This window comes from Capra hircus, chromosome 8 (genome assembly GCF_001704415.2).
Source record: "Capra hircus breed San Clemente chromosome 8, ASM170441v1, whole genome shotgun sequence".
NCBI classification, from domain to species: Eukaryota; Metazoa; Chordata; class Mammalia; order Artiodactyla; family Bovidae; genus Capra; species Capra hircus.
The window spans coordinates 40,811,033-40,831,455 of NC_030815.1; the positions used below are offsets into that span (position 1 = coordinate 40,811,033).

At 37.0% G+C, this 20,423-nt stretch overlaps 1 protein-coding gene across 3 annotated transcripts in view; it reads left to right on the forward strand.

The window, feature by feature from the left end:
• The window catches only part of RFX3 (regulatory factor X3), a 341,608-nt gene continuing 321,437 nt past the window's right edge, over positions 253-20,423 (forward strand). For 2 of the 3 annotated variants that reach the window (XM_018052027.1, XM_018052029.1), the window contains exon 1: positions 278-509. The gene's annotated coding sequence lies outside the window, so the exon portion shown is untranslated. Of the gene's footprint in view, positions 510-20,423 lie in introns of all 3 variants that reach the window. The other variant, XM_005683704.2, reaches the window with a different exon arrangement.

Below are 20,423 nucleotides of genomic sequence, written 5' to 3' on the forward strand. Positions count from 1 at the left end.
TCTCGTTTCACAGAAAGTATCCCTCGCGCCACGGCCCTAAGTTCGTCCTCCAGCCTCGCCAGGGCGTGTAGTAGTGTACCTCCGAGGGGAATCTAGGGGTAATCTCAGCCCCTGCCAAAGCTGGCGCATCTCTTTGGAATCCTTTCTGGGAAAGCTGCCCTCGCTCCCCCCGGTGACTCGGTTCGGGGGTTGTCCGTCACGGAACTGAGCCCGCCCCTTCCGGCTGCTAGCCGGCCCGCCTCCTCCTCTCTTCCCTCCCCCACCCCTCCCCGTGCGAGTGTCTCCCTCTCCCTCTCGCTCCCTCTCTCTTCTCCCTCTCTCTCTCTTTTGTGAGTTATAGCAACCGTTGCCTTGTGAATCAAGCGCCATAGTCACCGTAGTCCTGGCGACTGTTACCCATCAACAACAACTACTCCTCTCCTCCTCCTCCTCCTCCTCCTCCTCTTCCTCCTCCCCACCACCACCATCTCCATCACCCACCAACAACACCACAATAATCCACAGCCAAGGTGAATATTCTTCGGTCTCTACATGTGTGTGGGAGCGTGTGGATGCGTGTGAACGCTTGGTGTCCGTGCGTGTGTGTGTCCGTGTGTGTGCGAGCCGAGTGTGGCTGTGCGGGGGTCTCACTTCTGACACCGGGGCTGCAGCTGCGGCGCCGCTGCCGAGGGGCTCGGTCCCCCGGGCTTGTTTACAATGGACCGTGCGCGCCGCGGCTGGGTCGGGGGTGTGGGCGCCGCGCCGCCCGCCCGCCGGCCCTGGCCCTCCGCGGCCGCGCTTCAGGGATGGAGCGGGAGCTCGGGGGGCTGCGAGCGGAGCGGGAGAGGGAGCCACAGTTCTGCGCTGCGGACGGTGGAGCTCTCCCCTAGGTCTGGGGCTGAGGAGGAGGGCCAGGTGAAGAGAGAAGGGTTCTTTTTTCCCTTTCTTTCTTTAATTTTCTTGTTTTTCAAAGCTGCTTGGTTCCTGCTTCTTTCCAAACCGAAATAGACAACAGTGTGCAAGGGGGGACCCAAGAGGTGGTGTTTTGTTGTTGTTGTTCACTTGTGGGGCCTTGTTACGGGTTTTGTTGTTTTTATCCTTATACAACGGTGAACTTTTCTCACCGCCTATTCCCTTCATTTTTGCCCCTCTTTGCCTTGTGCTTAAATGAGCTGCTCTTTTACCATCCTCATCAGCTGCATGGTTTTCTTTTTTCTTTTAAAACTGTGTTTTCTTTGTGCTGCAAAACAGTCTTAATATCCTTTCAGCACTCTTCCCTCCCCCCTTTCTTTTACCCCCACACCCCTTGCACACACACTGGAACCAGGGGCTTCTTGGCTGGGTTCTTTGCTGCACTGGGAAGAAGATCTTTTTTTTTTTTTTTTTTTTTAAGTCTCTCTCCTCTCTCTTTCTCTTTTGGTGTGTTTGTGTGTGAGTGTGAGATTTAAACCGGATGCAGGGCATCTGTGATACTTGGTTAGTAGTTATTGACAGTGCTTTATCCTTCGTGTGGAGATGGGAGGGGTACTAGTGAGGTTCCATTTCACTCTGATGAACCTCCTTCCCCACAGTGGAGTGTTAACAATTTTCATTGTGGTTATGAGACTTTGTGTGTTACAAACAGGGAAAGGACAGAAGGAAGCTTTGTGAGAACTGTTTACAGTGTTATTTGTGACAGTTATGGTACTTCTAAAGAGTTTGTTTTTTTCTTCATCTTCTCTGTTCGTTTTCCTTTGAGAGTTGAAATTGAAGTCAAGTTGTTCATAAAGAATGTATGAAGCTACTCAACTTGAAACGTGTGTATATTTCACTTTCTTTGTGGTTGTTAAGATCTCGGCATGTGTGTACTTAACAGTCTTTTTAATATTAGTTTTTGGTTTTCTTTAGACAGTGACTTAAGCCTGCTGAAGAGAGAACTTTTTCCTTTTTAGGTCTTTCCTTCAAAATTCTATTTTTCTCAGTATATTTGAATATTTGTCAGTCCTCAAGTTATAGGCTCTTAGATACAGGTAACCCAGTTTTAGAGATCCTGTAAATTTGTTCAATTTTCAGCGCAATGTTTAATTAATAGATCATGAGTAAAGAGTTTGATAGTGTGTGCTAAAGCAAATGTAATGTACTGTTTTATTTGCACATATTGAAGTTTCCAAATTGAAAATTTTAAATACTTACTTAGTCTTTTTTTTCTAACAGCAAACCATATATTGATTTGCCCAACAGAACAGACCATGGATAATGTGACAGTATTAATTATTCTTGAAATTGTCAGTGAGCAGGTTGGGTAATTGTAATGCAATTTAAGGCTAATACTTTGTAAAATAAGAGTTAGAGTTTAAAAACTTTTCTTTTTTAAAATTAATTTCTTTGTGGTTGGTATTTTAAATGAAGATGATGTTGGTTCTGAATGAAGACTCTCTCAGAGCACTCAAATTTCTTTATATTTGTTGCCCCCTCCCCAACCTAGGTTTCATGCAAATCTCTAATACTAACCTGTATTCTTTTTCTGTTCAGGTGAGTGTCAAATGCCTGAACACTTTTGGATGGTGAAGTTCCTCGGTCCTTATAAACTTTGAAGTTAATAGGAGTTTTACTGTCTTGAGACAGTTTCAGACTTTATGCCATTTAATACATTTTCAGTTGAGTAGATTATATGCTATAATTTTATAGCTTAATGTTTTTATTGGCAGTGTCCAAGAACTTTTTTGAGGCATTTCACACATTACACCTATCTCAGTTTTTCTCTAAGTTAGATTTTCATTCACAAGGTGTTTTGAGATCAGAAGTTAATTTGAATTCTATTACTTATCCGTTATTAAAAGCACATATGTGATATAAAAGTTGCTGCTAGAGATGCCTTGGACTCAGGTGTATCAACATTATTCATATGGATCAAGTAAATAATAGCTAGAAATACTAACAAAGGATAAATTTTTGAATTTAACATACCGATAAATACTTGGTAACACTTGTATTTTTTTTTTCCTGTGATATTTTTCCTAGGAGAGAGTATATTATGTGTTGGTATTCTCTTGTGTTTGTATAAGACTAAAAAAAAAAACTGAAGTGGCCAAACTTTAAAACTAAAATTATTAAATAGGAGTTACTTGTAACTTATTTTGAATAGCTGAATATTTGTGATCCATCGTGTGTCATAATGTCTGTCTCAGCCTTTTTATGTTATTGTGCCTATTGCATTAAATGGTATAGGCATATTTCTGTACTGCATTTAAATGTATAACAGTAAACTAAAATGCACTTCTCAAATGCATCATTCCATACTGTTTTCATTATATGGGATGATTATGCTAATTAAAAAAATAGTATATTATTCCTCCAGTATTCAAATACTCTTGTACTCAAAAGGTTTATAGTTAGTAAGTTTAGGAGATGCAAAAAACTTACAGTTTATGAATTTAATATATGTTAATCCTAAGCAATATTTTTTATAGAAGCATTTAATGGTAAAAAGGTATTGCTATTAAAAATTAGGAATTAAAACATGAATTTTGAATCAAAGATTTAATCTTTTATTTAAACGATACATGTTACAATTTGATAACATGTTTCATTGTTCTTCAGAAGGTTGATGTTGTATATACTCTCTAAACTGTCAACTGAAGAAATCAGTGTGTGGAATTTGATTTTACATCTCAGAGTTTTTAGTAAGTATGTGTATATATGTGTGTGTATTTAAAAGAGAAGATAGAGTATCAGATATGTAGGAAGAGTTTTAAAAAAACTTTTCTGAACTATGTAGTAAGAATGTTACTTTGGGTTTTTTTTGTATCTCTAGTGAGTATGTTACAAGAAATGAGAATACCAAACAAAGAAACTTTTCAAATTACAAAGTCTTCAAAGACATAAACCTTTACATTATGAAGAATCTGCTGGGTTTTTTTTTTTTTTTTTTGCTTGCTTTCTTTGTTTTTATGCTGAGCATTAGGCTAAAAATCCTCTATATCTAGTTACTTTTAAAAATAAACAACTTACTTTCCCTACTGGAAATATTTGTCTTTAACTCTTTGGTATAGAGTCCCAGTGGCTGTTGGAAAACAGATTTTAAATTCCTCTCTGTTCACAGGTGCATAGTGTTCCCATATTTTGGAAATCTAAGATTAAATGGATTTAACTAAATCTAGCTTTGTGAGGGACAGATGGCTGTTTTAAACAGGTGTCACTTTCATTTCTAGTGCATTGTGTTGGGACTTCCAGTGGTTCACAAAGGAGCTGTCTAAAGCAGGTGGCATCCTTTGCTTTTGTTCTTAGTAAAATATACTTTTGGAGTTAATTATTTTCCTAGGAAGAGTTGTTTTTCTTTTTAAAGTAAAGGTTTTGAACTATTCAAATTAAGATTCCTAATTTAATTAACATAACTTTTTTTTTTGAATATCATTCTGTTTTTGAGCTGTGTAAGCTGCAGGTCCTTTCAGAAAACACTTCAGATTCTTTAAACAGTGATAAATTCCATTTGAATCCAGAAAAAGTACTCAGGAGCACTTTATGCAGTCAGTTTATCTGAAGCAAAAAGCCAAGGCAGATTTGAATAAAGTGAAATTAGGGAACATGAAATTAGGTAACGAGTTAACTTTTGCTGTCCCATACTTGAATGTTTTTTGGGCAGCATTATTTTAATTTAAATATTAAGTGTTGAGAACTGGTGTTGTTTTGTTGGTTACTTTAAATATTATCAAGTGAAAACATTTTCCTGACCTACTTTGATTGTTACTATAAAGATTTTAGTGTTCTTTTTAAGTGAAAATTGTTTTTAAGCATTAATGTTTAAAAATATGTACTGAAATAAAGGAGAATATCAATCTATTGATTTTTAAGGTTCATTTTTACTTGAATTCTATCCTTTTTTGGTGGAAATTTTATACATCTTAAAACAGATGCACCAGAGGGTGCTATGCTGTTTACAACAAGAGATTATTATCACAAAGAATGTGATCTGATTAGAACTTTTATTTAAAGAAAAAATTTAATTACATATGCATTCAAGCATATAATAGCCTTATTTCTTTGGAGTGTAAGTTTAATATACTGTCTTAATTGGCAGTTTTATATCAAAGTGTGTCTCTCTCAACTAATATATATTAGCATAGTATAAAACAATATCAAGATTGATATCTTTGGTATCATCTGAATGTCAGCATTTGTCCTATACGCACATACATTTATGAAGGTATTTTAATTTGTGTCTAAAATAATTAGCTAACTTGAGAATCATACTGTTTTGGCAGTGTGGCTTTGTACTCTGTAAATTGGCTATTGTTGCACCTATCAATATATTGTATATCCTTATAACATTTATATATGGCATAATTAGTGGTATGCTTTTTATGGTATAATCTAAAAAAAGCCATTTCAAAAGTATAAATTGTAATAATAGTTATCAGGCTAATTAACTCAACAGCAATAAGAATAGAAATTGGAGAATTTGGTCCCTGCTTCATGCTGTTAGAATAGTCTGGTTTGAATATTTAACTTGGCTTTATTATCTGGAAAGTTTTAGATTCTCTGCTTTACTCTGTGCCTTATACTTCTAAACTGGAAGTGACCATATATTACTTTATGTTTCTGAGTATTTTTTTAGCAAGATTTTTTAGGAGAACACTTGAATTCAGTCTTTGGGGTTCTTGCATCATTGACTTAAGTTCTTCCGTAGTACATGTACATGTAAGGTAAATACTGAAGCGGTAGTAGTCAGTGTTTTCCTCAAAAGCTTAGAAAGGCACAGTTATATCAAGTCAGCTTTTCTCCAGATGATGGATTTATGTGTACTGTAGTTCCATATTTAAGTACAATCAGCAAAATGATTTTTTTTTTTAAAGTGCCTTTATAAGACATAGTATTTCATGTGTTGGAATGCCGCAGACACTCCAAAACATCAATAGAGAATAAAATATTTTAAAGTATTAGTCTTGTTAAAATAGGTTAGGCATTTCTCCTTAAAAATATGGTCCTACTAATTCATTAACAGAATTGGTTAATGAATAAATTATTAAATTGGCATAACCAATTTTGCTGCTAAGAATTTAAAGTATTATGACATTTCAAAACCTTTATATTTGATGTTTTATATTTCATATCAAACTATAAGACATATTTCATGAAAAATCAGTTAAAAAGTTGGAATGTATTTAGAGAATCAAATAAGTGTATGTTTTGTTTTTTAAATAGATTGAGGGTAAATATATTGGTTAAAAACACAAGGCTTTGGATGCAGATTTCAGATAATCTTATCAGCTCTGGAACCCTGGACAGGTTATTTCCCTTCGTTTGGCCTCAGTTTTCTCATCTCAAAAATGGGTCAGTCTTAGCCTGCCTTACAGAGTTTTGTGAAGAGTAAAGGAGCTAATTCATGTAATGTGCTTTGCTCAGTACTTGACACACAATATATTCCCAGAGGCTCAGTGGTAAAGAATCTGTCTGCCAGTGCAGGAGACATAGGAGATGTGGGTTCGATCCCTAGGTCAGGAGGATCCTCTGGAGGAGGAAATGGCAACCCACTCCAGTATTCTTGCCTGAGAAATCCCATGGACAGAGAATCCTGTTGGCTACAGTCCATAGGGTTGCAAAGAGCTGGACATGATTTGGCAACTGAGCATGCAGGCACCCATGCACACACACGTTCAGTACATGTTGGCTCCTATGGAATACTGAGAAAATACCCAGTCTAAAATTTCTGCTATCTAAGAGTTCTTTGAATATGCTATTGGGTCCTAAGTTTTGAAAGATTTTGCTCACTGACCTACATATTAAATAATTATTCCCTTTCCCTCCTTTTAAAAATAAATCAAAGAGACCGAAGCTATCAACCGTCGGCTTGGATCACCATTTAATCACCAGTCTTGTTATTACACTGAATTAATAGGATGCTCGGGCTTCCCAGCTGGTGCAGCGGTAATGAATCATCCAGTGCAGGAGATGCTGGAGACCCAGGTTCGATCCCTGGGTCTGGAATACCCCTTGAAGGAGGAAATGGCAACCCATCTTGGTGTTCTTGCCTGTAAAATCCCATGGAGCCTGGAGGGCTAAAGTCCATGGGCTTGCAAAGAGTCAGACCCGATGAGTGATTGAGCACACACAATAGGGTGCTAGCCCAAAGTTAGGTTTTAGTTTTCTACAGCCTTATTATAATGGATTCTTTTTCTGTTGGATACCTTTTCTGGTCTAGGGATCTCAGACTGAGAATTAATGATGTAACACTTCATAAACTCTTACCCTTCCCATTGTCCAATTTATATTTTCCCTTTCACATCTATTATACGTGAATTCATTTGAAAACACTTTGAGCCCTACTTATATAAAATGCAGTCATTAATATATAATGATGACAATAGTTGTATAAAGATGAGTTCATTAAGGGGTTATTCCCAATTATAATGCACTGCTTAGAATTGTTATTGTAACAACAGTAGAAAAGTGTGTGAGGTCACCATTTATATACCTGTAGCAATAAGTAATTTTAGAAGAGTTTGCCAACCCAAATCTTGAGGTATAAAGTAACCTCAAGAATGTTATTTGGTAAAACATATAATATGAAATTATAGAGGAAAAATAACACCTTTGGTTTCCTTTGTTAGGGCGTTAAAGATGTTGAAAGAATCATTTTAGTTGACGGCTAGATCTAAAGTTACTGTTCAGTAAGCTTGCTATGTTTCTATTTTTCTAAGCACTTTGACTAAGAATGAAATGTTTTTCTCATTTTAGAGTGATCTAAATAGCCCCAATCTTTCTCAAAGTGGAAATATGATTTATCCATTGCAGTTGAAAATTTGCCTGATACTGTGTGTCATCATTTTTGCTGAAGAATTGTATACTGTATAGGCTTTTTGCCTGTCACCCTCATCTTACCTACTCCCTTCCTTCCACTCCTGTTCAGTGTTCAATTAGTTATATGACTCCTTTACATTATTTTTATAGATAATTAGTCCCAACTTATAAAGTAGGCAGAGTCTCAGCTCAGCCATCTCTGCTTCCTTTCACCAATGAATCTAACATACATTTTCAAGGGAACTTTTGGAAAAAGGCTAGGAAATGTGACCTAGAGGGTAAGATTATATATAATCATTCTTACTAGTTTCATTTATTATCTTTATAAACTTTGTCCTCTTGAACAAATTCATATCCTTGTTCCACTAATGATGTAGCCTGAACATAATTATGCTCCACAAGTTTCTCTTCCTAGTCCCGGCTATGTACTGGCCTCTGGCTAAGCACTTTTGGTTGACTCTCTGGTCTAGTCCCTAAATACCTTGTTTGCAGAGTCACATGTGCCTGCCTATTGCTGACTTTTAACTCCTGGATTCTTTTTTCTCTGCTCTTATTAGAAGCTGTAATTTGTTGTTGTTTAGTCATTAAATCTTGTCTCACTCTTTTGTGACCTCATGGACTGTAGCCTGCCAGGCTCCTGTGTCCATGGAATTTCCCAGGCAAGAATACTGGAGTGGGTTGCTATTTCCTTCTCCAAGAGATCTTTCCGACCCAGAGATGGAACCTGTATCTCCTGCATTGCAGGTGGATTCTTTACTGCTGAGCCACCAGGGAAGTTGGCCAGAAGCTGTAATACCCAGTCAGTATTGCTTGCCTTGACTTCACAGTACCTGGTTGAGATTAAGAGAGGTCTTCCTGTTTAGGCAAAAATGGTCAAGGGATAATAGGAGCTAAGAGTGAGGCAGTTTATCTGAAAATGAAAGTACATTGGTTGGAGAGAGGAGACAAATACACTGACAGGTGATATGCAAGGAGAGGATAGGGGAACTAGACTGAGAAAAAGGTCTCCAAGCACCAGCCAAAGAATAGTAAAGAGGAGGAAAAAAAGCTCCTGTGCTGATATGCAGTCTGCCACTAAGTGAAAAACCTTAGGCTAGTCATCAGTAAACCCCCCTAGGTCTCAGTTTCTCCATTTGTAAACTGAAACAGTAGCGTTGTGTGATCTCTAAAGCCCTTTCCCGTGCTAATCATCTATGATTCCATGGTGAGATTGGCGTGGGGAAAAGGGAAACATGCCAATAACATGGAGCCTGGAATCAGTGTTGCCTTTACTGATGGCATTTTGCTTGCCTGTTGTTTCTTCTGATAAGAACAACAAAGAAAACCCGGAGCCTGGGTCTAGCATAATGGCCATGTCTATGGCACAGTCTCAGAAGCTTCCACTGTTTCAGTGGCCCCTGAGGGGAGCTGTGGCCAAGTGCCCTGATTTCCTCACCCACATAGGAATAAGCTGAGTCTCGCAGCTTGAGCTCCTGCCGCGCCAGCTCCTTTATGTCTGTGTGCCAGACAAGTGTCTAACAGTTGAGGCTCCTGCCTGTTGCTCACCAATGAGAGAGTTAAAACAGGACATGATTTCCCAACTCTGTGGATAGGCAAATTGACAGGGAAAGTGGGGGCATGGAAGATAAGCTCTCTCTGCGAGCTTTGTTCACTCTCACTAGAAGCAGTAAAAATTAATTTAGTTTCTGTTGGTCTCATTTTTCAATATTTCTTCCCCAGTTACTAAAGCCTTGACTTTTTTCTTCCCTTCATACTATTCAGCTACTTTTGAGAAGAGCTAAAATCCTGTCAAGGAGTCTGAGTAAGTTCTTGGGCTTCTTAACTGCTTTTGGGGCCATGCTGTGGGATGCATTGGCAATCATTGTTGCTTTTTGCTTTCCGAATATTGTTTATACTTGGATATGCATTTTTTAAATTCAGGTTTGTTGGCAGAGAAATTATGTCTTTTGGTCAAGAAGTATGCATTTTCATAACTTAAAAGAAATCTTTATTGGAATATAGTCGACTGAAAATGTTGTGTTAGTTTCAAGTGTATAGCAAGATGAATCAGTTATACACACATATATATCCATTCTTTTTTAGATTCTTTTTCCATAGAGGTCATTACAGGGTATTGAGTAGAGTTCCCTGTGCCATACGGTAGGTCCTTGTTATCTGTTTTATATATAGTAGTGTGTATATGTCAGCTCCAATCTCCCGGTTTAATCCCTTCCTTCCCCTTTCCCTCTTGGTAACCATAAGTTTTGTTTTCTACATCAGTTACTCTGTTTCTACTTTGTAAATAAACTCATTTATACTATTTTTTAGATACCAAATATGATATTTGTCTTTCTCCATCTGACTTACTTCACTCAGTACTTTATTTGGCAGGTGCGCTTACAAGATTCTAGAGGCTTTTTCATGAGTTCATTAATATAAGTCTTACGTTCTGCTCTATCTCACCTTACCTCTTACCAGTTTAATAAGGGGTATATGAAAGATTAACAGATTTTAATCATTACTTTTTATATTTGAATTTATATTTTTTGTTGATTAATAGAAATGTATTCAAGTTTCTGAATTACAGGTCTGAATGCTTGATGGCTTCAAACATTTCAGTATAAAACTAGCATCCTTAAAAAGGCATCTGGCCCTCTCAGTCTCAATCAGCATAGTTTATGTTAACATGCAATTAGAAACCCTTTCCTTCTCAGTTAAATTTGTTTCTTCAATGCTTTAGTTATGGGGGTGGTGAGGGAGGCTGCTGGAGCGGGGCAGGAAGAAAGAGATACATGTAGAAATTATATCCTGTTTCCATGATTGAATATTAGTGCTTTGCATACTCTATCCAGTTGGTTTTCTGGACTGTAAAGTTTTGGTGGAAATAAAGATTAGAGTGGCGATTGCAGGGCATGTGGGGTGGGGTGGGGAAAAGAAGTGACTTAGGTGACCCAGTATTTCTTACAGATCTGTTTCCTTTCCTGTGTTGTAGTATTAATCAGGGTATGTACACTTTTGAAGGATAGACATTTTATTATTTCGTACTTGTCGGATTCCTTTTCTCCTAAAACTTGACTGTATCTGTATATGTATGTTGTACATACAACACCCTTTGTATATTGGTATGCAGTAATATCTTTCTCTTAAAGAGTCTATATTGTGATTTAGTCATGCACAGATTTAGAAAGGTAGAAGTAAGTAGTGAGAAAATTTAGTTTCTGTGCTAGGTAACAGAAATGATTCCTTAAATTCACCTCTCTACATTTTTCTCTGATAGATTGTTTTGTGGATATATATTTTTTGCAATAAAATCTAGATTTTTCCTCTATTCCTGCTGAGGCTTACATTTTAAAAGAAGCAAAGAGTGTAGTCTGTCACATCAGGCTTTCACTGATTGACATCTGATTATATCTGATAACAATCTTGGAGATAAGTTTTAATGAAGTGTCAGCATAAGAGTCATTAAAAAAGCACATGAAAGGATACTATATTAGTGATCTTAAAATCACTTTTACATCTTAAATATACAAGATGCATATTTTGACGTGTCATGCTGAAAACCCAACATGAAATATTAATACACAGACACCAGATAAAGTGAGATTATTTGTTTGATCATGTAACATGATCACATTATATGCTTTTAAAGGACATTTTAAAACACAATATTTTGTTTAACAAGTCATATTTCTAGGGTATGCTTTCATTAAGAAAACTGGATTTTAGCTTATATGTAGTGTTTTGTGTATATGTATATGTTTGTGTATATGTATATGTTTGTATGTAGACCTTTAGAAAATCATTTTAATTGGTAGTTCAGAACTTCGGTCAACACTGTTTTTGCCCACTGGTTTTTGTATGTTGCGTATCTTAGAACAATATTGGTGTCATTTCCTTGAAGCAGAGAAAATTAAGGGACTTTGTGGCTTAAGTTCTTTGAATGACCTTTCTGTGAATTGGGGAACAATTTTTAATAGTGCCTCACATTATACAGTGATATTTAAAGGCTACCTTTACTTAACAAAGGCCATGAATGCTGAAATTGAGTTGAATTGTTAAAGGCAAAAATTGTAATTCTGATTATAGTAGGTTAAGATAATGTGTTGCTGGATCAACATTTGATCTTTTATTTTCAGAAATCTGCCTAGCTTTGAAATTTAAAATCTTTTAAATAATATTGAATGAGTAGAACTATATAATAGATGTGAATTTATATTTCAGCAAAGATTTGAGAGGTAGATGGTTTGGGAGTCAGGTGGGATTTTACCTTTGAAATTGGGAGGTGATGTATTTTAATATTTTTTGATTGGGTTAGATTTACTTGAATACTTACTGGTCTTGATAGAAATGCCAGTGACTGTGGAATGGAGATGATCAGAGACGTTTGTGGGAGGAGGTCATTGTAGTGATCCTGACATGTCACTCAACCTTCATTTGTGCTGTCCTTGATAAACTTTAAAGTGAAGACATCTTTTTTGGATAATATGAACCTATGATATTGTGTTTTTGTTAATTTACATAGCTGTCTGGAATTTCCCAAATCCTACCACAGGCTTATGTGATGCATTGTCCATGAGCTTCGGAAGCTCCAGCATAAGTTTTGGTTTATAAATCTTAGAAAGAATGATAATTGATGACTAGGCATGCCTAGCAACCCATTCCAGTGTTTTTGCCTGGAGAATCCCAGGGACGGAGGAGCCTGGTGGGCTGCCATCTATGGGGTTGCACAGAGTCGGACACGACTGAAGTGACTTAGCAGCAGCAGCAGGCATGCCTAGAAAAACACCTTAATCTGAAGGAATGGGATAAAATGAGGGTAATTTGGTAATTTCCAATCATATACTTGGAAAAATTAGACTAGGATTAACGACTAGTACAGTATAGAGAAAAAGAAGGGTGATGTTAGGGGCTACATAGGAAATTTCACTTGGCCAGATTAAGCATATTTAGTAACATTATTTCTAAATTTTATTCTAAAATATTCTAGCAGAGACATAAGAACACTTTGATATGTTAGTCTATAAGCTTGTAGTTTTATATCTTTGTTCTTTAGCTTTATTTTTGAATGAGAAATTAAGGATTTATATCAATGTGTATTTAGTGCCAGTACTGTTTTGGTTAATTTAGGAATCCTGAAATGGCTTGGCTTTCTGTTGGGTTTTAAGGAGTATTTGGAAAGAAAAGCGAAAATTTAGGTATTTGATACAAAATTGGATATTCTTGGCTAGGTGGACATATTTTTTAAGATCTGAAATTTTATTTTATTTTTTTTTAATTTTTTTTTTGTATCTTTTTTTTTTTTTTTAAATTTTAAAATCTTTAATTCTTACATGCGTTCCCAAACATGAACCCCCCTCCCACCTCCCTCCCCACAACATCTCTCTGGGTCATCCCCATGCACCAGCCCCAAGCAAGCTGGAAAATAACCCCAGGTCTTTCTCTATGGAAACACTTTTAAACCACTGACTTGAGTAGTATCCAACATTAACTTAGAGTTTTCACGTATGATCAAGAACCACAGAATTTTAAGTATAGGGAAAGGTAAGCAGCAACTAATGTAGAGGTGATTTGTTGCTAACACATTGACATGGGAAACCAAGGCTCCTAGATTTTTTGGTGACTGATTCAAGCTTCAGTTAAGTAAGGCAGAGCCATGTTGAGATTCATAGATCTTTCTAAAGTAATGTATGAGGTGGTTGTTTATTAGACATCAGGAGGGATTAAAAACAAAGGATCAGAGGAGACATTGAAAATGCAGTTAGATGAAACCTTGAAATAAAGGTTAAAAATAAGGTGGGATGGATAAATCAAAATACGAATAGTATAATAATTTGTTAGATGAATAATCACTTCTTGGCCTTACGATGATTTTAACAAATAGAGGAAGCTGAGAAACAAATTATACTTAAGTTTCTTATGGGCACCACATTTATTTTTTTGTCTGACATATTTACAGTAAGATCTGGGACCTTTGAGTATTATTGTATGGGACTTCACTATTAATGTTATATATAGAAAAAGAATTAAACTGAGAAGTTACACCAGAGTTTTCTTGTAATTCTTTTATTGTTACAAAGTTAAATGTTAGTATAAAAATTAATATATTCCATTAGAGTATCTGATTAGTGTATATGATATCCAAAGCAGTTAACATTTGGGAAGCCAGTGTACAGTGAAAAACTGTGTACCATGAATGTATATATTCTTAAAACGTTCTCATTTTGAAACTTTAAAAACTAGTAGTGGAGAATATAGAATAGTGTAGTGAACTCTCATGGGTCTGTCACTCAGACCTAACTACTATTACGTTCTGTTGTTCCTAAAGCTGTGTAATATGAAATAATTTGTTTATTGGAATGAACTTGAATCACATGTTGTTTTACGTTGCTCTGAAGAAGTTTAAGTCAAATGTTAAGAACAGATTCAGTGTAACCTTGAAACCACGGAAACCACACTTTCATTAATTTAAGACAAAATATTTAAGAGTGATTGATCTTCGTGTTGTTTCTTCTCTGCAGAGCATTTGTACATCAGGAAGTTTCTTCTCATTTGTTGGTCAAGTCCTTTGTTTATTAACTGCAGCCTCTTCTACTTGGAATCTACCTGTCATTACTAAAGGGAACAAGTGCACAGCTGTAGCCCTTGTTCGCTGCTGCTGCTGCTGCTAAGTCGCTTCAGTCGTGTCCAACTCTGTGCGACCCCATAGACAGCAGCCCACCAGGCTCCCCCGTCCCTGGGATTCTCCAGGCAAGAACACTGGAGTGGATTGCCATTTCCTTCTCCAGTGCATGAAAGTGAAAAGTGAAAGTGAAGTCGCTCAGTCGTGTCCGACTCTTAGCGACCCCATGGACTGCAGCCTACCAGGCTCCTCCATCCATGGGATTTTCCAGGCAAGAGTACTGGAGTGGGGTGCCATTGCCTTCTCTGGCCCTTGTTCGTAGGGCACAGGAAAACAACTGTCTTTATATACACCTGCTAGAGGTGAAAGGGATTACTGTTTTGTACATCATTCTTTTAACTTCTTTTTGGGTAGATTTGGATGAACTGTTAAGAGCCATTTTGTAAGGTGACCGGGAAGAGAACTATTTATCTTCTGGAATATTCCCTTCAGAGTTAGCTATTCAGTTACTTGGCTATAATAGAACATAAAGGAAGAGACATCCATTGGTAAGAGTTAATGTACTGAAAACTTATGACACCATTCAAAGCAATTTAATGTTTTTTTATTTTCTTCAGAGAATGAGGAGAGTCCCTTAGTTTTATTATTTGACTGAAGTCTTGTTGTTTAGTCACTAAGTCATGTCTGACTCTTTGTGACCACATGGACTGTAGCCCACCAGGCCCCTCTCTCCGTGGGATTTCCCAGGCAAGAATTCTGGAGTGGGTTGCCATTTCCTTCTCCAGGGGGTCTTCACAACTGAGGGATCGAACTTGCATCTCCTGCTTTTTGGAGGTGAATTCTTTACCAGTGAGCCACTAGGAAAGCCCGTGACTGCAGTCAGGCGGTATAAAAAAAGCTTATTTTCCAATGCTGGAGTCTATTCCCCCATGCCAAATCCATTATTCATGTTGAAAATTATGCTGTAATGAGCAGAATAATATGTGTAACAAATAATGATTAATATCATTTTGTATGTTGATAAGGAAGGAGAACCAGCTATCTTTATATTTTAATGTAATTTAGAAACTAAGCAGTTCCTAATGTGAGAAAATCATGTTTCTCTACTTACTCTCTATAGGAGTAACTCCCCAGTAGCAAACAATGTTCTGATTTGGGAGAACACCATGAAAAGGAAAGCTTTGTCAAATAATTGACTTCTGTTTTAGAACCTGAACTTGTCTGCATAACTCTGAAGCTGGAGCTTCAGATCGCCTAGAAAGAATGTCTTCCTTTCTCAGGGACCCAACTTCAGCCTTTCTCCCTGTTTCTACTTAACTACTCTATATTATTCTGCCTCTTCATTATGTCTGGTCAGCACAGCTGACCAAAAGGGGTAGCTAGGATGCTAGAGTAGAGATTAAAGAGGTGAAAAGGTCTGTTGCTAGATGTACACATGCTTCCAGGTGGCACAAATAGTTTCCAGCAGAGACGTAATTAGGATGTTTTATTTTAGAAGCAAAATTTTTAAGTTGGAACAGACTGGAGGTTATCTCGATCAACCCTCCATCCCCCATTTATTTGAAAGAAAATGGAGGTTAAGTGACTTGGAAGGATAACATTTATCAGAGCTGGGGCTCTTGAGCTCCAGACTCCCCCCTCCTTGACCAGTGTTCTCCTGCTGTATACTTCTTATGCTGTATACTTAACTTTCGGTAAAGGCTGGCAACTCAAATGTTCCGCCTTAAATATTCACAGTACTTGCTTATTTTATCTACAAGTCTGAGCTCCATATTTTTCTTAGAAAAAGTAAAGTTTTATAATTCTGTATTAAAATTTTGAATATATATCTTAATGTAACATGTTATTGTTGTTTAGTTGCTAAGTTGTATCCTTTGCCACCCCATGGACTGGAACCCGCCAGGCTCCTCTGTCCATGGAATTTCCCAGGCAAGAATACTGGGATGGGTTGCCATTCCCTTCTCCAGGGGATCTTCCCTACCCAGAGATCAAACCTGCATTACAGGTGGATTCTTTACCACTGAGCCACCAGAGAAGCCCAGTTTTTATCACTGTCAACTATAATTTTTGGTATACAGGTCATTATTTAATTCTTTTATTTAAAAATGACATAGAAATGCAATTTAAAATGTTTTCCAGGCTCTTAAATAGGCTGTATTCTAAGGGGAAGTACCATATTTCTTTCTTTTTTTTTTTTTTAAAGAAAAATAGCAGATTTGTAATCTCTATCATTTGTGCTTCCCCTTTCTAGGTGTTAGTGATTATGTCATAATAACTGTATTAGTGTACATTATCTTCATACTTGGCATATACCTCTTTACTTACTTGATGAGGTAAGGGTGATTCTAATAATTCTAAAGATTGTTGTAAAAATTTAATGAATTATTAATTATAGAAATTGAAATATTTGTTCCTCTGGGTATCTCTCTTGAGCAAAAGTAAAATTACTGGCAGCTGATATTGGCTATACAAGTTGAGACTTGCCTAGCTGGGATTTAAAATTGGTGCAGCACTCTTAAGTCAAAGAACCAACAAATGAGAATGTGAAGGGACTGCCTTGTATTCCATAGCAACTAGAAGCAGTGTATGCAGTCATGCTGTTATATGACTTCTTATCTTCTTAATCTGAGTTTTTGGAAGGATCTGTTGTTTACTGATTAATAGTTTGAGACTGTGGCAGGAATAAGTAGTTACCAAGATTTTGTCTTATTTTTCTGTGTTTGTGTGTGTGTGTTAGATTTGGAAGTAAACCTATGAGGTTAGGCTTGAATTTAGTTTTGGTATCCTGTTTTGTGATAAAGATGAACAATTTGAGCACTAACCCTGTTGATTATTTGAAACAGTCCACCTGAGAGAGACTGAGAAATTGACAAAAACCCTGAACTTTCTAGCAGTAACCTGGTGCTCTTACCAACTTTATTTGTGGCACCAAATCTTAAAGGATGCATTTATATAAAACAGGAGTAGGTTTCCTATGGGGGAAAGCCATTTGTCATCTGCTCTTAACAAGGTAAATCCCTGTGGACAAACGTTTCTTGTAAAACTGTTCCCCTTGGATTTCTTTTCTCCTTCAATAAAAAAGGAGCTATGATAAACAAAGGTATGATGAAATATTAGTTAGCTCTTGCATTTTTGCCTAGAAGTTACTCATTCTTAATCTTTATGGTTTTATTTTTTTAATTTAATGAGAATTAAGAATCAGGATGCAGTGCATTAAATCAACTTTGTGTTAACTGAAGAAAAGGGGTTTTGTTTTTGAGTGAGCGTGGGGGGCGTCTTAATCATTTACTTTTAGATTTAACTTATTCTTGATTTGCCAGCATATACCTACTGGCCCATAAAATGGAACAGAAAATACAAATTATTCAGATTAAAAAATGCTAATTACTTGGAAGTCTAAATTGAGGTTTCAATATAGAGTTACCAGTTACTAAATATTAGACTGCTGGATTTGTTGGATATAAAGGGGAAGAATCTGAAACATGGTGTGTGGTCTTAATAGCTTACGAATTTATAATCTGGCTAATTTTTTTAATTAAAACTGTTTCTAAATATAAATTAATAGAATCATCTAAATAGGAGGTACTTTGGGTGTTCTCATATAGCCCAGAGTTTTTTTGTTGGTGTCGGCATCTTTCATTGCCTATTTGTCAGAATTCTTTAAGAATTGTTTATTGAGTGCCACAAATCTGCCATAGGTTGTGTTTTTAGGAAACTCACAGTTTAGTTTAAATTTTCAAACTTACATTTCATCATTCTAGTCTGTAAACTATTGTTTTCTGGCCAGCCTGGTTTATGATTGTAACTTATTAAGAGCATGAACTTCAGAATGGACAACCCTGGATTTGAATTCCAGCTCTGCCTGCTGCTGATTAGTAGTTTAACCTTAGGCAGATTACTTTAAACTGCTGTTTCAAAAAATTATAGTAGATGACTTAGGCAAATGGCGCTGTGTCTGACGTCTAAGTGCTTAGTCAGTGGCAGTTGCTGTTACTACTCTGTACAGTCTGTACCTGAATTCTGACTTGTCTTTTACTGTTACTTGGTTCTCATCATTTATTCTATGTAAACTGTGTTCCTCAATCTCCTCAAATTCATCTCTCCTAAACTTACAGTTGTCTCTAACTTGATGAGTTTACTTTTAATGAATTTCTTAGTAACACAGCTATTGATAGGGAATTGTGATTTAGATTTATGTCTATAAATGTTTGATCTTTCCAAATTGTTCCTAAGATTCCTGAGGGTAAATGACTACATAATAGGTTTTTGATCTCAGCACAAAACCCAGTATCTTTTCCTAATAAAAGCAATCAATGAATAATTATTAAATCTTAGATTATCTTTAATCAGTTGTAGAAATCACTTTTAACCATTGTATAAGTCAAGAAACACCTGGAGTAACAGGAAAATGTGGCCTTGGTGTACAGAATGAAGCAGGGCAAAGGCTAATAGAGTTTGCCAAGAAAATGCACTGGTCATAACAAATACCCTCTTCCAACAATACAAGAGAAGACTCTACACATCACCAGATGGATGTCATCATATGGTCAATACTGAAATCAGATTGATTATATTCTTTGCAGCCAAAGATGGAGAAGCTCTATACAGTCAGCAAAAATAAGACTGGGAGCTGGCTGTGGCTCAGATCACGAACTCCTTATTGCCAAGCTCAGACGTAAATTGAAGAAAGTAAGGAAAACCACTAGACCATTCAGGTATGACCCAAATAAAATCCCTTACAATAGAAGTGAGAAATACATTCAAGGGAGTAGATCTGATAGACAAGAGTGCCTGAAGAACTGTGGATGGAGGTTCCTGACATTGTACAGGAGGCAGGGATTGAGACCATCCCCAAGAAAAAAGAAATGCAAAAAAGCAAAATGGCTGTCTGAGGAGGCCTTACTAATAGCTGTGAAAAGAGAAGTGAAAAGCAAAGGAGAAAAGGAAAAATATACCCATTTGAATGCAGAGTTCCAAAGAATAGATAGCAAGGAGAGAAAAGAAAGCCTTCCTCAGTGATCAGTGCAAAGAAATAGAGGAAAACAATAGAATGGGAAAGACTAGAGATCTCTTCAAGAAAATTAGAGATACCAAGGGAAAATCTCATGCAAAGATGGGCTCAATAAAGGACAAAAATGGTATGGACGTAACAGAAGCCGAAGATATTAAGAAGAGGTAGCAAGAATACACAGATGATATGGGGTGGGAGGTGGGAGGGGGGTTCATGTTTGGGAACTCATGTACACCTGTAGCGGATTCATGTCAATGTATGGCAAAACCAATACAGTATTGTAAAGTAAAATAAAGTAAAAATAAAAATTTAAAAAAAATTAAAAAAAACACAGAAGAACTGTAGAAAAAGGTCTTCATGACCTAGATAATCACGATGGTGTGATCACTCACCTGGAGCCAGACATCCTGGAATGTGAAGTCACATGGGCCTTAGGAAGCATCCCTTTCATGAACAAAGCTAGTAGAGGTGATAGAATTCCAGTTGAGCTATTTCAAATCCTGGAAGATGATGCTGTGAAAGTACTGCACTCAATATGCCAGCAAATTTGGAAAACTCAGCAGTGGCCACAGGACTGGAAAAGGTCCGTTTTCATTCCAATCCCAGAGAGGCATTGCCAAAGTTAGTTAAGTTGCTCAGTCGTGTCCGACTCTTTGCGACCCCGTGGACTGTAGCCCGCCAGGCTCTTCCATCCATGGGATTCTCCAGGCAAGAATACTGGAGTGGGTTGCCATTTCATTCTCCAGGGGATCTTCCTGACCCAGGGGTCGAACCCAAGTCTCCTGCATTAGAGGCAGACGCTTTAACCTCTGAGCCACAGGGAAGTGCTCAAACTGCCACACAATTGCTCTCATCTCACATGCTAGTAAATTAGTTCCTAAAATTCTCCAAGCCAGGCTTCAACAATACGTGAACTGTGAACTTCCAGATGTTCAAGGTGGATTTAGAAAAGGCAGAGGAACCAGAGATCCAATTGCCAACATCATTGCATCATAGAAAAAGCAAGAGAGTTCCAGAAAAACATCTACTTCTGCTTTATTGACTATGTGAAAACCTTTG